Source organism: Nuphar pumila, chromosome 9, assembly GCF_984573655.1.
Source record: "Nuphar pumila chromosome 9, dmNupPumi1.hap1.1, whole genome shotgun sequence".
Taxonomy (NCBI): domain Eukaryota; kingdom Viridiplantae; phylum Streptophyta; class Magnoliopsida; order Nymphaeales; family Nymphaeaceae; genus Nuphar; species Nuphar pumila.
The window spans coordinates 6,552,260-6,561,118 of NC_143257.1; positions in this window are offsets into that span (position 1 = coordinate 6,552,260).

The window sequence follows — 8,859 nt, forward strand, 5'->3', positions numbered from 1 at the left end:
CTACCATCCACCTTCTCACCACTGCCCACCACCACGACCATCACTCACCTCCCGAAAAACTGCTCCCCATGATTTTTCACCATCCTTCACTACCATTCATCTCACCACTACCACCCACCTTCCGAAAAAACGCACTGCATAAGCTCCACCACTATTACTCCACAATGATTTTTCACCACCACCATCACCATCATTCATCTCACCACCACCACTATCACCCACTTCCCGAAAAACCATACCGAAGAAGCTCCACCACCATCATCCCAAGATGATTTTCCATCAGCACCATTACCATCATCCATCTCACCACCACCCACCTCTTGAAGCCCTTCCCACCATCACCCACCTCTCAAAAAGCTGCGCTAAAGAAGCTCCACCACTACCACCAGAGCCGGACCTGTAAAGAGGCCAATGAGGCTTGGGCCTCAGGGCCCCTAGGCCCAAAAAAAATTTAGGGGCCTATTTTTAAGACCCGAGCTCCCCTATTTTTATTTAATATAATATAAATATTTGGAATATTATATTTGTTTAATGTGAATGCAAATTTTATTGTTATTTTGATTCTTTAAAAAAAAATCGGAGGCGCTGCCCCCGAACTCCTACTATTAACAGGGGCCCCATTTTTTCCCTCCGCCTCAGGCCCCATAAAACACAGGTACGGCTCTGACTACCACCCCCACGATGATTTTCACCACTACCATCCATCTCACCACCATCCACCATTACCCACCGCTCAAAAAATCTTGCCAGAAAAGCTCTATCACCACCCCCCTACTACTCTATCTCATTTTTTTAAGATTTTTTTATTTTGTTTTTCTCTTGCTACCCAAACAAGCAAAAAAAATTCATTTTAGAAAATATATCATATCAAAACTTCTCATTGACAAGAGTCTTTTTTATGAGAGTTTTTCAAGTTTTTTTTTATGAGAGTTTTTCTTGCTTCCAAAGGTGCCCTTAGAAAAACGGGTAATAGCATAGATGGCATTAATGTTAGCATAATCCCATAATTGACCATCAACTAGAAAATACAACGTGACAATTTTACTATTTTCTTTACAGTTTTTTTTCTTTTGTTTGGTCGAAATCAAGGCTCCTGATTTTTTTCAGGTAACTTACATGGCACTTGCTTACACTTGGCTTTTTTCAGGCCACAACTTACATGGTGCTTCAATTTTTTCAGGCAACAAGTGGTTTGACCAAGGCACCTCATTTTTCAGGCGACATAAGGGTAAAGCCTGCATCAAGGGAAAAAAAGGCAATTATCTATAGTTGTCATATTTTGAGTAGTGAATTGACAATGTTTGTTATATTTTTTTGGTCTTGCTGGAAATACAGAATGGTGACAAAAGTGAGTATCATCTACATCTTTGTCAGTAGAAAACAAGGTTGTTAAATGCGATAAGGCGAAGCGAGGCGTTGAGCATGTTATGAAGCGAGGCATAAGCCTCGAGGCGTTGAAGCATAAGCTTCATGATCAAAATAATAAAATATATAATATTAATAAAATAATTCCTCAAGATGACAGCAGGAATACCCAGAAAAGGGGCAAAGGGAGTTAGGGTGCCCGACGGGAGGGTGTCGACGCTAGCAGAGAGAACACGGGGGGGAGGGAAAGGAGATAAAGAGGAAGGGGGACGGCGACATTGTCGTCGGTGTCTTCCTGCCACCGGCCACGGGTGGTCGCTGAGCTGGATGCCGACGAACACATAGAGAGAAGGGAGTGACAACGGGGCCTGTCAGCAGAGGGGTGGCTCACCGGAGCTCCAGTAAAGGATATTGTAGGTGAAGGTCGTCAGCATGATCACCGGCAGCTGCGGAGAAAGTGGAGGAGACGGGAGTCGGAGAGACGGAAGGGAGGAGAGAGAGAGTGGCGAGGGTTTTACCCATCGCCCCTCTCAACCTGAATCTTTTAAAGACGCAGGCTCGATTATTCGAGAACCTGGGCCCTGAGGCGGGTCCGGGCTGGGCCTCGATCCAATCCAGGTCTGCCACCGCAAAACGACCTCGGATGCGTATCCGATACGGTTTTTTTTTGCTTTACATGATGCGTACGCCTTAGAAGCGAAGTGTGCCTCGATGCGAGACGTGCGCTTCAAGCATGCAAACGCCTTCCTACAACACTTCGGTTTCTTGAGCATGCGCTTCGCCTCTGAGGCGTTCGCCTCTAACAACACTGGTAGAAAACTAAGAAATTCCAATCGTTTAGCTAATAGTGCATTTAGTTAAGTAAAACTTGGTTTTATGAAATCAATCATCTTGGTTTCCTAAAAAATGCTCTGTATAATATAGAAATAGGAAAATGGTGTCTTCATCTTCATGGGCATACACTCCAAATGGCATGACTGCCCCAAATACAAAAGATAATGTGAATTACATCTATCCGTAAAGAGTATTAATGTCATATTTTTACAACTCAAATAAGGTTTTCATCAGTCTGCACTCGCTACAACTTTGTTTTTTTTTATAACCTGAGAAAAACTGCATAACTCACTAAGTCCAGTGGCATAAAACCCAAGTCTATATTGTCCACCAGGTAGATGGCAAAGGATGCACATCTATGGGTTTTGAAATACGTTCCCTGACATCTAGACTCAAGGGATTTGGTGTAGTAAGATGGGACCTAGACTGTTTCTAGGTTCAAATCCCATGAGCATCATCCCTTTGTGTAAGACGAAGCTTGGCGATTCTTTGGGGTCAAGGGGTAAGCCCTCGAAGTTTTACACTGACATGTACAAAGACCGTAAGTATGGCAGGCTGAGCCAGTGCAGCTAGGTCTCTACGCGTCTCGAGCGATTTCTCCAAGTAAAAATCCAAAAAAATACTTAGTGACATCTGGGAGTTGCTCCTGCCAGATGAGTGGAGCCCCTGTGGGTGGGCTCAGCAACGGGCCTAGCTCATTGTCGCATGTTCAGCACACAGCCCATGCCTAATTAGGCAGCTCAGAGAGAGAGAGAGAGAGAGATTTGCCCTTTTCAATTTCAATTTTCAATCTGTTGGATCCTACTCCACCGTATCTTCTAGCTACATGCGTGCACTTGATTTGTCTTTTGCTCATGTTGATCATGGCCCTGTTTTGATGTACGTGGTGTGAATCTCTACAAGTACTGACCCGCTTCAAACTGGGGATATTTCCCCATTTTGTGATTTATTAGTTAAAAATTAAGAAAAAAGTAATGATAATTTGAAACTGTAAAAAAAATAATGATTACTTGGAATTATACAAACAGTTTACTCAGCACTTACCGAAATAAAGAGCATCATCATTGTTATAATTAAGAATTTTAAAAAATATTGCAATTTCAAGCCTGTTTTGACACAATTCTGAATTGGACTATTCTATTAATCATTTCAAAAAACGGTTCCGTTCAAAAACCAATGCTAACAACATTGGTTACAAGTGTTAACATAATCCTGATTTTGATGGATTAAAAAGGTGCTTTTTGACAGTCAGTTATTTAGGGATGGCAGTGGACCGAGAAACAGGCCCTGCCCTGCCCCGCCCCGTTTGGACCGGGAATGGAAGACATGAAAGGGGGATAGAGGTTAAAATTAAAACCCGTGCAGGGATGGACTTACACTTTTCTCGGTCCGGGCGCGCCACCCTGCTTTTATACCTGAGAATTGTTGTACTCATGTCTGACAAATTGATTTTGGGTCTAAGTATACAATCTGATGGCATTTGAGGTTCATTTTCTCATATTTATTATACTGATTTGGAGTTTGAGCATACCAATATCAATGGCATTTGGGGTTTATTTTCTCATATTTGTGTTAATTTAAATGTTTTTTTACTATTCTTCTGTGTCAATTGAAAGCATTATAGTTGTAACTGCTGAACCTTTACAATACGGGGATGGGGATAGGGCAAGGGTGAGGACCATTAATTTGAGAGGGGACGGGGGTGAAGGTCCAAAGTCCTCCTGCCACAGGGATGGACAGCGGATGGAGGGCAAAATTTTGAGATAGGGTGGGGGTGGAGACCTTGTCCCCTGCCACCGTACCCGTCCACTGCCATCCCTACAGTTACCTCACCACATTTAAAATAGTAACCTTCTGGACCATCTCCCTTTCAACAAACATTTAGATTACTAGTTTGTTATGCCCATTCTCATGGACAATACATGATTCCTAAATGACACAATTGGGCAGCATCCGACCTACCCCATGAAAACTTCACTCATCTAACCAGGGGTAACTCATGAATGTCGCCAAGTTGAAGGGACATCACAAGTTCAAAACTCATTGGTGACCTTTTGTACAGGATGGATGGTGGTGAGATGTCTGAGGAGAGAGAGGGAAGGAACCTCATATGGGCACCTGGATGCAAGCTGGGGTTAGGCAGACCCCCACGGGTTAGCAAGGTACCTTTGGGATTTGAACTTGCAACGTCCCAACACAAGGTGATGTGCACTAACAGCTCCCACCAAACAAGCGACCCCCCCCCCCCCCCCTTGGTTAATAGAATTCTCGTTCATGCTTATTGCAAGAGAAGAAAGGATGAAACGTATGGAATTCAAATTCATCTTCGAAAATCTTAAAGGAATGTGGGCAAGCATTAAGGACCCGCAGTTTAAGAGGCATAACGGGCTTTTAATGATCAGAGTATCAAAGGAAGAGGACATGGGCGTGGAAATTAGCTGGGTGTACTCTGATTGCTCAAAGATGGAGGCCAGGTATGGAATGGAAACTTGAGAGAATATGACAGTTCTTGAATGGATCCCGCTACCGGATCTTTCTATTGAATGTTGGAGAGAAGATTTCTTCAGGGTGATGGTACAACACATGGGAGCAAAACTACTTGAGATAGATGAATGGACGACATATGTAGTATGCTCGGATCTGTATAGAGGACCCCTTATACTTGCCGGTCAGGGAGATTGAAGTTATGCTTGGTCAGACTCATGTATTTAAGCAAGTTGTGGAGTATGAATCTAAAAGTCTCTTTATGCTTTGTTTGTGGATCCTCATATCATGGAGAGGGCAGTTGTACTATAAGATCATCCCAATCAGAATCTAGCAACAAAGCATCAGCTGTTTGGTGGCAAGAAGCCAGATCCAGGAGAATGTGGAGGAAGAAAAAACCATAAAATCCTTTTTAAAGTACCAACGGGGTGCTCCGCTTGTCTGGCAGGAGCATCTAGTGCACATCACCTTGTGTTGGGACGTTGCAGGTTCAAAACCCAATGGTATAGTTGTATAACTGGTAGAGGCCTGCCTAGCCCCAGCTTCTTTCAAAAAAAAAACCTTTTGAAGTGTTAAATGGAGATGCTATGGAAGAGGAAGATGTTGAACTTAAGCAAAACTCTAGAAAGGAAGGGGAGAAAGAAGATGATCTGATGGTCAATGAGGTGTCCATCGAAAAACGGCAGAATACTGGACTGCAGTCATCAGATTCCGACGAGGAACAGATGACATAGTTTAAGAATTGCGGAAGTCTTTGAAGAGGGGAGCCAATCCAAAGGAGGGGGGTCCAAATCCAGATCCAAAAAGCCTTGACTCAAGGCCAAGAGTGTGGCAGGCAAGCAAATTGGTGGAGATAAGAATACTATACCTGATCTGAATAATGAGGACGCTTCTTGGTCCTTGGTCATCTTCCATAATCGATACTCATGAAGATTCTGTTTTGGAATGTGAGAGGCCTAGGTAGATCATGGATAAGGCAAGAAATAAAATCAGTTTTAACCAAAAGTAAAGTGGACCTAGCTTCTCTTGTTGAAGTTAAAATTATGTTGGGTGCAGCTGCTAAATCTTTAAAAGTGTTTCTCGAACTTTGATTCAGTAGGAAATGTTAATTCTTCACCACTTTGTCCCATAGTTTTCTTCTGGAAATCGAACGTGATTAAGGTTGATGTCATTTATACTTCAGAGCAGGTCATTACTGTATACTCAGAGGACGGTTTAGGAGGTATGATTGTGTCCGATGTGTCCACGGACACAATTACTACATTAATCGCAGACAGTTGTGGCAGAGCATGAGACACCACCTGTGATTTTCCTTGGGTGCTTGCAGGAGACTGGAACTTAGACCGCAACCAAAAGGAAAGATGGGGAGCATCTATTCATCAGTTGGCAAGTGATGAATTTAACATGATCTCAGATTGTGCGCTATCAGAAATTCCTCTTCCTCATATAAAGTTCACTTGGCACAACATCAGTTAGGCAGACCCCTACCAGTTATACAACTATACCATTGGGTTTTGAACCTGCAACGTCCCAACACAAGGTGATGTGCACTGGCTGCTCCTACCAGACAACCGAAGCCACTGGTGGTGAATGAAAGATCAGAGATAGGCTAAGGAGTGAAGAGGTTGTGAGGAAACCTTTTGGTTTCAAAAATCTAGGAGCAAGTGGATCCAGGAAGGGGATCAAAATACATTGTTCTTTCATGCTCGTTTCTACCAAAACATTGTAAGAGTTTCTCACCGAGGATGACAACAAAGTTGTTGGTTTAGAGCCGATTATGGAGGAAGCCACACAAGGAGTGGACGATGAGGAGTTCAAAGGCAGATCGATGCCGCAGGTGAGCATGGAGGACAATGATGTGTTGGTCTCTAGAGTATCGATGGAGGAAGTGCAAAATGTAGCTTTTGCATTGAAGGTGAGGGATCCAAGACCCGACGGATTCCTAGGCATGTTTTTCCAACATTATTGGGATGTGGTGGGGTATGAGGTGAGCAGGGTGGTAATTAAATTCTTCGGGTCTAGAAGGATGCTTTGGAAAATCAATTCTACCAATATCATTTTGATTCCCAAGAAACTGGAAGCCTTTAAGCTTTAGGATTTCAGACCCATTAGCTTGTGTAATTTTATTTATAAAATCATTTCAGAGGTCATTGTCAATAGGATGAGACCCATTTTGCAGAAGATTATCTCTCACAAGCATAGAGCCTTTTTAAAAGGCCAAAACATTCAGGAGAGCATTCTCATTGCTCATGAAATGGTGGACACCATGACCAACAGTAAAATCCCATGTTTGATGTTTAAAACTGACTTAGTCAAGGCCTATGATAGAGTAAGCTAGGACTTATTGGAAAAATCTTTGAATTTTTTTGGCTTCAACATTACTAGGGTGCATCGGATTATGATATGTGTGAGGACACCAAAATTTGTTATTTTTGTTAATGGCGAACCGAATCTTGAATTCATGAGCTCTAGAGGAATAAGAAGACCTGCTATCTCCATACTTATTCCTCATTGTCATGGAAAGATTGTCGAGAAGATTCACGATTGAAGATAGAGGGTCTATTATTCCATGCAGTGTCCACTCTTTTAGATGGAGCCACACATTTTATGATGACGATGTACTTTTCTTATTAAGAGTTAAAGGTCATTGGATTATGAACTTTTTCAATGTTATTAAAGAGTTCGAAGCTAAATTTGGGTTGTCGGTGAGTGTTGAAAAATCCATCATGATTCCTTTTCAAGTGAGACCAGATAGAGTTAATCAAATTACTCATACTTGCCAATGGCGGGTCAACAAACCTCCTATAAGATATTTGGGTCTTACAATTTTTGTTAGTCGACTCAATAAGGAGATGTATGCTCCCTTGGTTGCTAAGTTTCAAAAGCAAGTGGATGGTCGGAATGGACATATACTATAGATGGAGAGAAGGGTGATTCTCATCAATGCAGTGCTTGTGTCATTTCCTACATACTTAATGATGTGTTTCAAGATCCTAAAATCCATTATCAAATAGATGGAGGCAATTATGTGTAATTTCTTGTGGAATGATCCTCGCGGAAACCAAAATCATGTGTAGCTGCTAAATTGGGATTTTATTTGCCTTCCTAATAAAGAAGATGGTTTAGGTATTCGAAAAATCAGAGAGATTAATGTGGCCTTGTTGGCAAAGATGGGTTTCATAGTAATGTCAAAAGCTACCAACCCATGGGCAGATTTGAACAACCAAAAATATCTCATTTGTAACTCTATCTGGCATGAGTAGAGAATTCAACTAGGATCATGGGGATGGAAATCTATGAAGGTTGGTTTCTTCATTGTTAAAGATGGGGCCAAGTGGAAGGTAGAAATTTTGGTTTGACCCTTGGACAGCAAGCATGACTTTGGTTTGCTTGTTAGGCAATCAGATGGACAAATCCATGTAAACAGCACTTGGAAGAATGTATTAAACAAGGGAAAAGAAGAGTAAAAGAAGAATGAAGTGTACAATCATGTTTTCAAATCCGACCATGTATGGGTTTGATATTTGGTGATTAGATAAGCACTAGTCAGAAATCGGCCCATATTATCATTGAAAAAAAAATGTCAATGTTGGGAGTTGAACTTGGGTCTCCTAGTTGAAAGCAACACTGGCAGCAACTTCTCTTTGATAGGCTATGGTAGCATTGCTATCTAGTGAATACCTGATACGCTTTGTCATATTTACAGTAAAATAATTGGTTTGAAGTTCTAAATAAAAAACATAGCTGGATATGGGCTACCATATATTTGACCCAACAATACCCATCTAATTCAAATGAGATCGCATAATTGGGCAGATGGTCGAACACGATCTGACCCCTTGATAGCCACAATTTGTCAGAATACCACTGCATCATAACTACTGCCTCCAATAACCATCCATCACATATTGCTGATCAATCCTTTTCTAGTGAGAATACTTGTTCATCATCGTTTTCAGAGACTTATGGATAACTCAATACCTAAAAAGTGACGAGCAGCTCTGAGAAAGGTCCAATCTACTTATTTAATTCAAGTGGTACTCCTAATTTCCTCAACTGCTGACAGCTCCCTAACCCTAGACCAGCCTGTGAAAATAAACTCCCAAGTCCGGGTGCAGCAGAAGGATTACTGTTAGATTGAAAGACAGCTAAAAACCATGCCAGATACCGTAAAAT